Here is a 15,159-nt window from a genome sequence, read left to right as displayed (position 1 = left end):
ATGGCTCCTAGCTATGAAGATTTTGAAGACTAAGGGGTAGAGTAAAAGGCATAAAAGGGGAAAATTATAATATGTTGTTAAAAGTGACTAACGCTCCCTGTGAGGACTGAGGAAGGCTAAGTCTTAGAAGACTAGGATATAAAAGTAACAGGATTTGCCTACCGATTTTATGGAATGGGTGTAATAGCTCTTTGAGAGAAAAGAGTTGTGGTTTCAGTCCCATTTGGGTAGCACAGTGCTTATTTGGTGGCAGTAGTGGGTAGGGTGCAATGGATAAGCTACTGGACTAAGAGAAGATAGGCGTTTTATCTTTGTCATTACCATGCCACTGACTGTGTGACTTTAGCAACGTCTCTTCCTTGATTTGTGCCCCAATTATATATATATATATATATATATGTGTGTGTGTGTGTGTGTGTGTGTGTGTGTGTGTGTGTGTAATATAAAGTACAAAGTTTGGACTATATTTCTAGGGATCTCTTGACAGTCTAAATTTCCTTAAATCAATGTTTTGACAACACTAGGAGAGTGAAAATTGAGAACCATTATATATATGGACTGGTAAATTGCATGTATAAGACAGAGATAAGTGTTCATAAAAATTCAAATTACGAATTCAAAATAAAACACAGAATGTACTGCTATGAGAATGGATATATGTGAATGTAATTTTATGTAAATATCTACACACTTATGCAGCATTCAAACACTCAGAAGACTTACAGACATTTATTGCATAGTATTGTTTTTTCCAAATTCTCTACTATTACAATATTTATGTTAAATTAAAATAGACCCCTGACCCATTTTTAAAGAATAGGATCTTAGACAGTGAATTGGGATCCAAGTTGAAAAGATAAACGAGAACAAATTAAGTTAGCACTGGATGAAAAATGTTTTTTATTTTTCATGTTATGTCTCAGTGATGGAGCATAAGGTGCCAAAGCAGGAATGGTTTCATCAACCCAGCTTCCAAGAAAAAAAAAAAAAAGAACAAAAACAATGAAACAAACAAAAAACTCTCTCTGAAGCCTTAATAGAAAGTTAAGATTGTCCCCTAGGGTAGCAGGTGAGATGAAGCAACCTTTGCTCATGACAGCACTACAGATCATTGGCAGGACTGACTCAAGACGCAAAGGAGCAGGCAGGCAGATAGAAATTCAGGGGCTATTATCCAATTTCTCTTTCCTACTAATCTAAGGAGGAACAAAGCTCATACTCTGTTTTATTATTTTTTAAAAAAATAATTGATTTCAGAGAGGAAAAAGAGGGAAAGAGTAATAGAAACATCAATGATGAGAGAGAATTATTGATTGGCTGCCTCCTGCACACCCCACACTGGGGATTAAGCCTGAAACAGGCATGTGCCCTGACTGGGAATCGAACCATGAACTCAATCACTGAGCCATGCCAACTGGCCATGCTCTGTTTTATTCATGGCATTATGACCAGTCTTTTTCTTCCAGGCTGTAACCGCGTAGATACTTCATTTCTTTAATATGACCATTTCTCTTTTCTTTCCTTTGGATTCAAACTGGCCTCATCCAGCACACTGACTTACCTGCTTCCTTCTACCTTGCAGAACCACTCCTTTAATAATTAAGTCCTCAGGATAATGAGGTTCTTATCAGCATCAAGTAATCATAGGAAAAGCCCTAGCTGGTTTTGCTCAGTGGATAGAGTATCAGCCTGCAGACTGAAGGGTCCCAGGTTCAATTCTGGTCAAGGTCACATGCCTGGGTTGCGGGCTTGATCCCCAGTAGGGATGTGCAGGAGGCAGCAAGTCAATGATTCTCTCTCATCATTGATGTTTCTATCTCTCTTTCCCTCTCCCTTCCTCTCTGAAATTAATAAAGATATATTAAAAATAAATTATAGGAAGAAAGCTTTGGATCTGTTAACAGACATAGCATTTCAGTCAAACTAGAGATAACATCTAGGCCTCAGTTGTGCTTCAGCTCCAGGCCCAGAAAAGCAGCGGAAAAAAAACAGGGAAACCAGACAATGCAAAGCCATGACTGACATCAGGACCAGATGCACTGATCAACTACCCTCTACCCTAGCACTGAATCAGTAGAGACCATGACCCTAACTCCCTTAATTATCACAACTAATTATTTTTTCCCCTATATAACCCATCCCTTGAAAGCCATCAGGGAGCCAAATCTTTGAGCATTAGTTCACCTGTGACTTCAGGTGTGGGCCGCTATCCTATATAATAAAATCCCAGCAACCAAATGATGGAACAACCAGAACGAACACTCAACCAATCGCTATGACGTGCACTGATCACCAGAGGGCAGATGCTCAACTCAGGAGCTGCCCCCTGGTGGTCAGTGCATTCCCACAGTGGGAGCACCACTCAGCTAACAGGGATGAGCTGCTGCTCCTGCTGCGGGCCAATCCCCCAGACCACGCCCCCCACCTGTGCACTAATCCCGTGCAATGGGCATCTAGTCTAAAAATAAACCCTTACTTTCTTTGCTGCACATTCCTATTCTGTTTTATTTGGTTTTGATGCATGGAGGCAAATAGACCCATTTAGTCCAGTAACAGGACCACAGATAGTAGTGCATCCAATGGTGCATATTGGTACATGAAGCTGAACTCATTTGCAGGGGAATACATCCCCATCCCGAAGGATGTACTCCAAAAGGATCCACAGTTAGTCAGATGAAGGGAGAATTGGATATTACGCAATGAGAGCTATCAGGTAGAGACAACAATAAGAACAATGGGCCAGGTGAGAAACAGCTTGTTGTGAGGACAGAACTACACCTCGTTTGGTATTGCTGAAAAATAATCTGTAGTGCAGAAACTGGTGAAAATTGAATCTAGAGGGTCCACCAAGGGCCAGATCACAGAGACTTTTGTATTTTTAGCTAAGAAACTTGGATTTGAACCTGTTAGCCCAGGCGTCCTCAAACTACGGCCCACGGGCCACATGCGGCCAGCCGAGGACATTTATCTGGCCCGCCGGGTGCCGCTGCCTGTCCTGCTTAGCAGCCGACTCGTCCCGAGCCCGCAGTGCGCATAGGAATTTGTTCATAGTTTTTTGGTTTTTTTTAAACTATAGTCTGGCCCTCCAACGGTCTGAGTGACAGCAAACTGGCCCCCTGTTTAAAAAGTTTGAGGACCCCTGTACAGTTAGCCAATGGGAAATCTTCAAAAGTAATGAAGACATTTGATTTAGATGAACCGAATATTGGAAGGATACACACAGAAAAGAAACTATTGTGCATTCCACATGTAAATAAAGCTAGACATTTTACAAAGCTCACTGTAAGAATTAGCATAATTGGTAAGGGAAATATCAAGCAATTGTATAAATTAACACAGGGTTAGAAAATGGCTCTGACTTATGGCAGTGAGTTGAAGGTAAATTTAAGGATTTCCTCTGGGTAAGCTATTTCTACCAGCAGATCTTGCAATTCAGAGTTAGAAGATAGATTTTATTTGTCTTAAAGAATCATGTCCTGAATTAAGGTGAAGTTCCCTAGTAGGACTTTTTAAAGTCTCCTTATCACCTTGCTTTTGGACTTATCTTCTCTTAATTCCATTTTGCACAATGTGATCTGATTTATCTTTCAAAGCACAATTGTTACAAAACCACCATTTGATCACATCCCCATTCATCCACTGCCTGAAAATACAATCTAGATTTTTTTAGTCCTCAGCTCTCTGGTTCCAAGCTAAGGTTCTCGCATTAACTCTCATTATTCCTTTTGATATATTATATATTACATTCAAACTAAAAAACTATTTGCTTCTCCTGATAAATATCCTATGTACTTCTGATCATGGTTGTCCATAATGTCCTTGTCATCTGTGCACATTCACCTTCTGTCAACTCTTGGGGCTCCACTCAGGTGTTTGCTCCTCCATGATGTTTTGCCTGATCCTCAAGCTCCACCCTCTTCATGGTATGTTGTCTCTACCTGTCTTATAATTTCTTGAATTTTCTACCTTGTGTTGTGCATCACGGTCCCTTAGCTAAGCTCATTGAGAGAGAAGAGAGAAAAACATCTTATTAATCATTATAATTTCCATTTTTTATGTGGTTACCTCTGCCTGAAATCCTTCTCTTTCATCTGGAGGAGGCCTGCAAACCTTTCAAGGCTTTTTCACTTGTCTTGTCTCTGATGTCTTTCTCAACTTTCTTTTACCCACCATGGAAGAATTTATCACCCACCCTTGGTGTCCGTATAGCATTTTGTTCATTCCATTATGGCCCTTAAAATGCAAGTATTAATTAAGTTCAGTTCATGTCAGTGTAACTCTTTTTTTACCTTTCAAGTCAAATTCTGATAATATTAAACAATGGTATAGAATCTATAAGCATGGACTCATTCCAGACATGCAAGTGTACCACAATTGATATCTTTTGTGAAAGTATCATCAAATCCATAAGTGATGCCAAAGTCCAAGAGCATTAAGCCTTGTCCATTTGATGGTTCTTTCACATCTCTTTCTTTTGATTGATCATGTAGAAACTACATACCTAGGATCAAGCATTGCTGGAATTGGTCATCCTTCTTCCCTAATCATTGCTCCTCAATCTCATAACTATTCTCTGAAACACAAAGATTTCAAATACATATAGAGTATTTCCAATTCATTTTCACTTGAGTGATCAAACAAATTTTAGGAGCAATTTATTTCTCAGAATATTTACAAATGTCATTTACTTGAAAAAAATTGTTACAGTCTGACTTTAGCAATTTGAATAAAATTAGGATTGAACTAATTCCCATAGAGTATGTAGACTCATTATATCAAGGGGGATTTTTTAAAATTATTAATTTTGGAGAGGGGGGAGGGAGGTAGGGAGGGTAGGAGAGAGAGGTGGAGAGGGAGAGAGAGACACACACACACAATTATTTGTTCTTCCACTTATTTATGCATTCATTGCTTGCTTCTTGTATGTGTCCTGATCAGGGATCAAACCCGCAATCTTGGTGTATCAGGGTGATGCTCTAACCAACTGAGCTACCAGGCCAGGGCTCAAAAGGGATTTTTTTTTATAATATAATATAAAATTTTTTATTTATTTATTTATTTTTTAATAAATCTTTATTCAGATTATTACAATTGTTTCTCCTTACTCCCCTCATAGCTCCCCTCCACCCGGTTCCCACCCCACCTTCTGCCCTTACCTCCCCCCCACTGTCCTCATCCATAGGTGTATGATTTTTGTCCAGTCTCTTCCTGCACCCCCCATACCCCTTTTCACCTGAGAATTATCAGTCCACTCCCTTTCTATGCCCCTGATTCTATTATATTCACCAGATTATTCTGTTCCTCAGGTTTTTAATTCACTTGATTTTTAGGTTCACTTGTTGATAGATATGTATTTGTTGTTCATAATTTTTATCTTTACTTTTTTCTTCTTCCTCTTCTTTAAGAATACCTTTCAGCATTTCATATAATACTGGTTTGGTGGTGATGAACTCCTTTAGCTTTTTCTTATCTCTGAAGCTCTTTATCTGCCCTTCAAATCTGAATGATAGCTTTGCTGGGTAGAGTAATCTTGGTTGTAGGTTCTTGCTATTCATCACATTGAAAATTTCTTGCCACTCCCGTCTGGCTTGCATAGTTTCTGTTGAGAAATCAGCTGACAGTCGTATGGGTGCTCCCTTGTAGGTAATTAACTGTTTTTCTCTTGCTGCTTTTAATATTCTCTCTTTGTCTTTTGCTCTTGGCATTTTAATTATGATGTGTCTTGGTGTGGTCCTCTTTGGGTTCCTTTTGTTTGGGGTTCTGTGCGCTTCCTGGACTTGTAAGTCTATTTCTTTCACCAGGTGGGGGAAGTTTTCTGTCATTATTTCTTCAAATAGGTTTTCAGTATCTTGCTCTCTCTCTTCTTCTGGCACCCCCATAATTCTGATGTTGGTACGCTTAAAGTTGTCCAAGAGTCTTCTTACACTATCTTCAACTTTTTGGATTTTTTTTTTTTCTTTTTGCATTTTCGGTTGAGTGTTTTTTACTTTTTTGTATTTCAATTCTTTGACTTGATTCTTGTGTTCCTCTAGTCTGTTTTTGGGTCTCTGTATAATATTTTTTATTTCAGTCAATGTATGTTTAATTTCTAGTTGGTCCTTTTTCATATCTTCGAGGGTCTTGTTATATTTATTGGCCTTTTCTAGGATATTCTTGAAAAGCCTTATAACCGGGGAAGGCAGAGGTCTGAAGGCATGTGCGTGCCAGTGCGCACAAAGGCTGCGGAGGTTGTCACAGGCTTTCCCTAGTGGAAGGGAGTCAGAAGCTCCTGACTGCACTGAGCCCCAGTTCTGACTGCACTGAACCCTAGTTCCAGGCGAGCCCCTGGGGACCCACGCTCTTGTGGGGGGAATCTGGACTCTCGGGCAGAGACTTAGGAGCCGGGAAGGCAGAGGTCTGAAGGCGCGCACGTGCCAGTGCGCACAAAGGCTGCAGAGGTTGCCACAGGCTTTCCCTAGTGGAAGGGAGTCAGAAGCTCCTGACTACACTGAGCCCCAGTTCAGACTGCACTGAACCCCAGTTCCAGGCGAACCCCTGGGGAGCCACGCTCTTGTGGGGGGAATCTGGACTCTCGGGCGGAGACTCGGGATCCAGGGAAGGCAGAGGTCTGAAGGAGCGCACGTGCACACAAGGGCAAGGCTGACGGGAAGCCAAGACTGTCTGCTCCGCCCTGAGACTCCATCCCATCCAGGCTGAGCACAGAGGCTATTGCAATTTGGCAAGTCTAATCCTATAAGGCTGTCTCCAGCACTGAACTTCTCCCAGCGTAGACACAGCTAATCCTTACAGCCAACTGGCCTGGAGGTCAATTCCTCCCAGTGATACCAACAACAATCAAGACTTAATTACAACAAGGCTGTACACACAGTCCACAAAGGGGTGCACCAAGAGTGTCCACCTCAGGTTAACTGGGGAGGCCGACCCACTGGGCCATATAAGAAACCTAGCACACAAATCTACCCTACCAACTCAGGGAAGCAGTGAAAATGAGGCGTCAAAGAAATAGATCACAAATGAAAGAAATGGAGGAAAACAAACGACTGGATATAGAATTTAAAAGGGATTTTTAATGCGATATTTTGCAGGTGCCATATCTACATAGTTTTGTGTCAGATGAGGAGGAAGTTCTTGAGCAACTGCCTCAAATTTCAGTTAGCATTAGAGACTCACTTTTCAGGCATGATTTTAAGGCTGAAACATTTGTGAGTGAGTGAGGCACTCATCTAAAGTGCACATTTTACAATGGTCCACATTTGAATTGTGTCTGTATTTAAAATTGTAGGCTTTTTGTCATTTTTTAAAAATTAATTTTGATTTTGAAATTATCATTCATTTTGCTTACTGACTTTTGTGGCATTTACCTTAATTTTGCATTTGAGATGAGTGCTGCACTTACCTCACAGTAGCACTGGTCTTTCTTGGTTTATAGCATAGACATACTAAAGCTTACACACCCTTTGTCTGCCTCATTCTTGGACCTTCCAAACCAGGTGACTAATTCACACTTCAGGCCTGATAGCATCTGCATGGTTTATCAAGATCAAGGTATTCAGTGTACACTTTTATTCATGAGTAACTTTTAATGAACTATGTTTTATTATGGGTCTCTCGGTACTACACTAACTATATTAAGATACCCAAACAGTCCAAATCAGTAGTGTGTTTGTGAAATCCAAAGCTAAGGGACTGGCATATTTGTGAGAATTTTTTAATTCTTCAGGATGAATGGGACTCACTATAAGAAAGTCAAATAATTTCTACTTTTGGTATAGCAGTCTGTAAGATGTTTTGCTTAAAAGACAAATTCTTTATAAAGAATTTATTATCCATCCTTATTTTTGGGTGTTTTTTTTTTTTTTTTTGATTCATATACATCCAATGATATGAGGTAAGAAGCATTTTTAATCTCTAAAAACTGTGGTGCATGACGGTGAGCCTGTTCAATGACCTCTGCCATACAGCACTGCACCAAGCTACTTAGGAATGAAAATTAATATTAAGCACATGAATTCAAGGGCATCTGTCCAAATTCTCAGGTGGATTTCCCCAGTGCCTTTAAAATCTAATAATAGTTCATACTATACAATTGCTCATGGAGCTTTCCACTTCAGCTTATTAATCATCAGTGTCCTATGATTTTTCTTGCAAAGCTTATAACCTAATTCTAATAATGCTGGGAAATGTCATAGCAGCTAATGTTTAATCTTCAAGTACTTTTTTAATTTGAATCAGGTAAAGATTTGCTTTTTTGGAACTTCAAACATAACCAGAAAGTTATATTTTTATATACAGTACAAATGTCAGCAAAAAGATTGAGACAGAGATTGTAAGGATCCTTGGAAATCATATTTTATAGGGCTTTAATTTCATAGATGGGAAAACTGATACCACAAAGGTAATAATATTATTACAACCTATTCTTCTTCTCTTTAGATATCCTTATGTATGTCATGCGGCTTTATTTATTTAAAAAGTATATGGATATAAATATATATTTGTCCATACTCTTCTACCTGATTTTTGAGGACTCTTATCTGTCTTCTTTTCTGTTAACAAATAAGTGCCCTCATGTGGTATTGAGCTAAGTATTAAATACAATTAACTAAATGGATAAGATTTCTGAGTTATTTTTCCCCTTGTTTTAAAATCACTTTTTAAGTCTTCCTTAATATTTTTTCTCATTTTTTTCTTTCACATATAATTTTTCTCCTAACAATTAGAATTAATTCTGTTTTAGAACATACTATGAAGTTAGGGGTGATCAGACAGGCAGGTGAGCAGTTAGGGGCCATCAGGCAGGCAGGCAAGAGGTTAGGGGTGATCAGGCAGGCAGGCGAGTGGTTAGGGGCTATGAAGCAGGCAGGCAGAGGTGGTTAGGGGTGATTAGGCAGGTAGGTGAGTGGTTAGGGGTGATCAGGAAGTCAGGCAAGTGGTTAGGGGCAATCAGGCAGGCAGGCAGAGTGTCTAGGGGTGATCAGGCAGGCAGGTGAATGGTTAGGGGTGATGAGGCTGGCAGGCAGAGTGGTTAGGGGCTATCAGGCAGGCAGGCAGAGGTGGTTAGGGGTGATTAGGCAGGTAGGTGAGTGGTTAGGGGTGATCAGGAAGTCAGGCAAGTGGTTAGGGGCAATCAGGCAGGCAGACAGAGTGTCTAGGGGTGATCAGGCAGGCAGGTGAATGGTTAGGGGTGATGAGGCTGGCAGGCAGAGTGGTTAGGGGCAATCAGGCAGGCAGACAGAGTGTCTAGGGGTGATCAGGCAGGCAGGTGAATGGTTAGGGGTGATGAGGCTGGCAGGCAGAGTGGTTAGGGGCTATCAGGCAGGCAGGCGAGTGATTAGGAGCCAGCGGTCCCGGATTGTGAAAGGGATGTCCGACTGCCAGTTTAGGCCCGATCCCGCAAGGATTCCTGTGGGATCGGGCCTAAATCGGAGTCAGACATCCCCCGAGGGGTTTTGTATTACGAGAGAGTGCAGGCCAGGCTGAGGGACACCCCCTAAACCCCATGCACACATTTCATACACCAGGCCTCTAGTATACTTATAAAGATGAGGAACTAGCAAAATCTTCTGGCTCACTTCTAGAAAATATAAATCCATGGACAGGAAGGCAATCATGCATTTTAACTTTGTTTGATGAGTGCTTTTTTAAAGATATATTTTTATTGATTTCCGAGTGGAAGGGAAAGGGAGAGAGAGAGAGAGATAGAAAAATGATAGGGAAAAAATCATTAATTGGCTGCCTTCTGCACACTCCTACTGGGGATCGAGTCTGCAACCTAGGCATGTGCCCTTCACTGGAATTGAACTTAGGACCCTTCAGTTCACAGGCCAACACTCTATCCACTGAGCCAAATCTCAACCTTTCTAATGCTGCTACCCTTTAATACAGTTCTTCATGTTGTGGTGACCCCCAACCATAAAATTATTTTCATTGCTACTTCATAACTGTAATTTTGCTACTGTTATGAATTATAATGTAAATATCTGTGTTTTCCGATGGTCTTAGGCTCTACAGCAGCGGTTCTCAACCTGTGGGTTGCGACAAAGATATTTACATTACGATGGTCTTAGGCGACCCTGCTAGCGGTTCTCAACCTGTGGGTCGCGACCCAAGGTTGAGAACCGCTGCTGTAGAGCCTAAGACCATCGGAAAACACAGATATTTACATTATGATTCATAACAGTAGCAAAATTACAGTTATGAAGTAGCAACAAAAATAATTTTATGGTTGGGGGTCACCACAACATGAGGAACTGTATTAAAGGGTTGCAGCATTAGAAAGGTTGAGAACCACTGAGCTAGGGCAATGAACTTTATTTTCTCTCTGATATCTATCAAATGTGTTTTGAAATATGATGTACTCTCACATGCATTTTAAGTTGATAGTTCAAATTTATCATTGTGAGTTTATATGGTTGTAAAGGGTTTAAATTCTTAATATATTGCAAATATTTACAATAAAACTTATCACGCTTTTAAGTTGAATTCAATAGAATTTAAATAGCATTTTTATCGGAGCTCAATATACAATAAAAAGGGGACCATGAATCATGTTTAAAGGAGCATTTGTTTAGTAAATGATATTAAGAAAATTAGCTCATTATATGGAGAAAATAGTACTAATTTCCTATCCATGGACACATACAGTATAATGTGGAACTACAAATGTGAAAGGTAACTCTATAAAGATAATAAAATGTATAGTTTATTTTTACTATCTAGGTTTAAAGAAGATATTTTCTATGAACTGCATGATTGTGTCCCCTCAAAATTCACATGTTGAAACCTAATCCTCAAAGTGATGGTATTTGGAAATGGGAGATGATTAGGTTACAAGGGCAGAGCCCTCATGATGGGATTAGTGACATTATAAGGATCTCAGGGAACTATTGCTCTCTTTCTGCCCTGTGAGGATACAAAGAGAAGTCAGCTATCTGCAACCCAGAAGTTCTTCACTAGAACTAGACCATGCTGTCCCCTGATCTTAGACTTCCAACCTACAAAACTGTGGGAAATAAATTTATGTTGTTTATAACCCAGCTGGGGTATTTTGCTATACAGCCTGAACTAAGATAGACTCTTTAAACAAAACTCCAAAAACATCAAAGAAAAAGGAAAAATCTGATGAATTTAATTGTAGTAAAATTAAGAATTTTTTTCTTTAACTGAAAGTACCATGGACAATATTACTGGAACTGTGACAGAATGAGAGAGGATACTGAAAAGTCTAAAATATATGACTATACAGATTATTTAAGGACAATTCCATGACAAGGTTCATTTGATCCATCCCCTCTGCCTTCTTTGTGACTCTATTCCATGTAAGTATGTCTTCTTTCTTTTTTGTACTTCCAATTTTTCTCTACTATCTACTTCTTTGTCATCACATACACTCAAGTATTTTCTTGCCTATGTAGGAAAGATTTCTTGCCCCATATGATCCTCATCTATATCCTTTATTTTTCAAAAAGTCTCAGGTTATTGAAATAAATAGCTTGAGCATCTCAAAATAAGCTCGTCTTATTTTCTCAGCCTTTGTCCTTTTCTCCTCAAATATCTGCAAATTTTTTTCTTTCCCCCACCAGTCTACCAAAATTACTCTCTGTAAGGTGAGCCTGTTAACTTGGTTGGTCAAAGTTTACCTCATGAAGCATGATGTGTCACATCAGGTGCTATGATCATTACAGCTTTTATGACTTGCCCATGTACTAGGTGTACCGGCTAATAATGCAGATTTTGTAATAAAAGAAAACACGATAATTACAAGAGAAACATCAAAAGTGCTTTATTCAAAGTAATGTCTATCACTGGCTACACATTTCCCCCATCTTTCAGGTAATTTGTGGATACTGTCCCAATAGGACTTGTCTTGTTTTATATCTTTTTCAGTCCTTTGTCTCCCAAATATGAGATTTTCTGGTCCCCTAGGCTAGTTCTTAAAGAGCCCTACGTGCTGGGGCTTTGAGACCTCAACCAAAGGCCTGGCCTGGCACCAGCACTGATAACTTCTTCTGGGGAAGGTTTATGGCCTCTTTAAAATGGGAGTAAACAGGTCTTGCAGGACCAGACAATTAAAGGGGCAGTGACTAGATTCAGATTGCTAGCCCCCCAAAATGTCTCTTTTTCCCCATCATTCCCCCGCTTTGATCCTCAAGCTGATTTTCAGCCTTGGGGATTCATAGAAAACTTAAAGCTAGGGAGTAGGGTGTTTAGCAGCTTAAATATCTTTTTTATTATTATTACCTAAGGGACTGTGATGGTAGTCCAGAAATCTGGTCTGGAGTAACATCTAGGGCTTACTAATTTTATCTATTAGCTGTTCTAAACCTGCTGGCTCTCTTAGAGAAAGGGAGAGGGAGCCTGCACAGGTTTCTTTATTTCTGGCTTCAGAGCAGTTGGAGTGGTGAGAAGCATGTTTCAGAGTTCCATCTATTCCTTTCTTTAGTTGGTCCATCGTCCTTGCTCTGCTCATGTCTGTCTTATTGCCTATTATATCCCCTCAAGGATCCTGGCTCTGAATTTTTTAGGGAAAATGGAGGTCGGTGGGGCTCCTCTGGCTACTTCCATGCTGAAGAGGGGCAGAGTTTTTTTTTCAGAGCCAAAAGATCCTTGCTGTCTGTCAGAGGGACAATGAAGCCTGGCACAGAAGGAGGTAGACTTGTGACCTGGCAGAGACAAACTGTAACAAATAGTCTTGTAGAAGGAAAAGGAAATATTTCAGTTTTAATAACCTCTATTGAAATAGAAATTTTCTCCTTAAAATTACCATTATGTTTATTAAAAGAGCTAAATTAAGACCAATTTGCCTATTGTGTTCAATTTGGCCTGATTGTTTTGCATAAACACAATAAGAATGGTAACTGACTACCTTTGCCGGAATTTCATGATTGAATCTTTTTTAAAAATATATTTTATTGATTTTTTTACAGAGAGGACGGGAGAGGGACAGAGAGTCAGAAACATCGATGAGAGAGAAACATCGATCAGCCGTCTCCTGCACACCTCCTACTGGGGATGTGCCCGCAGCCAAGGTACATGCCCTTGACTGGAATTGAACCTGGGACCTTTCAGTCCGCAGGCTGATGCTCTATCCACTGAGCCAAACCAGTCAGGTCTCATAATTGAATCTCAGTGTGCCCCATAGGTCCAGGAAGCCAAGCCATCCAGCTGCTCTCAGGCCTGCCTGCAGTATCTGCTGAGTTAGGTGAATTCCTCACCTGGAGCAATTCAACCTGGGCCCGTGCCCTAGGCTTCAAGGCCCATCTCAGCAGCCCTCCTACTCGTCGTGGCCTAGAGTGCATGGGGGTCCTGCAGGGATGCAGAGGCTCCCTTATTACACCCCTTCTACTCTGACTAACAGCCAGTGATGGTAGGGTGTGGGCCTGAAACTGCAGCACCATCTATTTTCAGGGCTACCAAGCAGGATACCAGGCTTTCTCCGTGGCACTCTTATTGGCTACAAGTCTTCAGAGTTCAGAAGGGCTCTTTAAAACATGATACTCCAGTCAGTTTTTGGCCAATAAAACCACTATTGGAAACCAGTCTTATTGAATTTATGCAAAGAAATGTATTGCCAAATTTCGGAGGAATTATATAAGGAGAAAAATATACTGACCTGCTTTAAGATTTTCTGATTTTCCTTGCCAGTCCTTTCTATGGACTCTTTATAGTAATACTTTTCTGACTGTATTATAATAAAACTAGAGGCCCGGTGCACAAAATTCGTGCACGGGGGAGGGGGTGTTCCTCAGCCCGGCCTGCACCCTCTCCAACCTGGGACCCCTCAAAGGATGTCCTACTGCCGGTTTACAGGGATCAGGCCTAAACCAGCAGTTGGACATCCCTCTTGCAATCCAGAACTGCTGGCTCCTAACTGCTCGCCTGCCTGCCTGCCTGCCTGATTTCCCCTAAACTCTCTGCCTGCCGGCCTGCTCACCCCCAACTGCCCCCCGCCACCAGCCTGCTCGCCCCCAAATGCCCCCCCACCAGCCTGATCACCCCCAACTGCCCCCTGTGCCAGTGTGCTCGCCCCAACTGCCTCCCCTGCCAGCCTGCTCACCCCCAACTGCCTCCCCTGCTGGCCTGCTCGCCCCCACCTTCCCTCCCCACTGGCCTGCTAGCCCCCAACTGCCCCCCTGCTTGCCTGCTCACTCCCCAGTGTCCTGATCAACTCCAACTGATCCCCACTGACGGCCTGCTCACCCCCAACTGGCCCCCCTGCTGGTCTGTTTACCCCCAACAGCCCCACTCCCCACCAGCTTGATCACCCACAACTGCTGTCCCCTCTTGGCCTCTAACTGCCTCTAGCCACCATGGTTTTGTCCAGAAGAACATCCAGAAGGTCTCCTGGAAGGTCTCCCAGTCTAATTAGCATATTACCCGTTTATTAGTATAGATAGAGGCCTGGTGCATGGGTGGGGGTCAGCTGGTTTGCCCTGAAGGGTGTCGCGGATCAGGGTGGGGGTTCCCTTGGGGCATGGGGCAGCCTGGGTGAAGGGCTGAGGGCTGTTTTCAAGCTGGCCACAGCCCCTTCAGGGTGGGGGGTTCCCCGCTGGGGTTGCCTGGCCAGCCTGGGTGAGGGGCTGATGGCTGTTTGCAGGCTGTCCAAGCTCCCCAGCAGGAACCCTCACCCCAAGGGAGTGTGGCCAGCCTGGGTGAGGAGCTGAGGGCTGTTTTCAGGCTGGCCACACACCCCAGCGATCCAGACTCCCAGCCCCTCCTTTTTTTCTTTTCTTTTTTGTTTTTTTTTCAGCACCTCCTTGAGCAGAGGCCAGGGTCGGCTGAAAGCAGGTATCTGGGATTTATTTATCTTCTATAATTGAAACTTTGTAGCCTTGAGCAGAGGCCAGGGCTGGCTAGGGCAGGCAGGAGGCTTGGCTTCCTCCATCACTGGGGGCAACCCAAGCCTCCTGCTCGCTCCAGCTCTGTGGCTGCCACCATCTTTGTTGGGCTAATTTGCATACTCACTCCTGATTGGCTGGTGGGTGTAGCGAAGTGATGGTCAATTTGCATGTTTCTCTTTTATTAGTGTAGATAGTAACTGTCTTTAAATGACAAGAAGAAATTTAAAATGTGTATATACTCAAATAGACAGTTATATATGATATCTGTAGGGAAGCGGGGGGGTGGTGAAATGCCCTCTCAAAACAGACTAAAGAAGTA

Source organism: Plecotus auritus (assembly GCF_963455305.1).
Source record: "Plecotus auritus genome assembly, chromosome: X".
NCBI lineage: Eukaryota > Metazoa > Chordata > Mammalia > Chiroptera > Vespertilionidae > Plecotus > Plecotus auritus.
Note: the sequence above shows the minus strand (reverse complement) of the source record.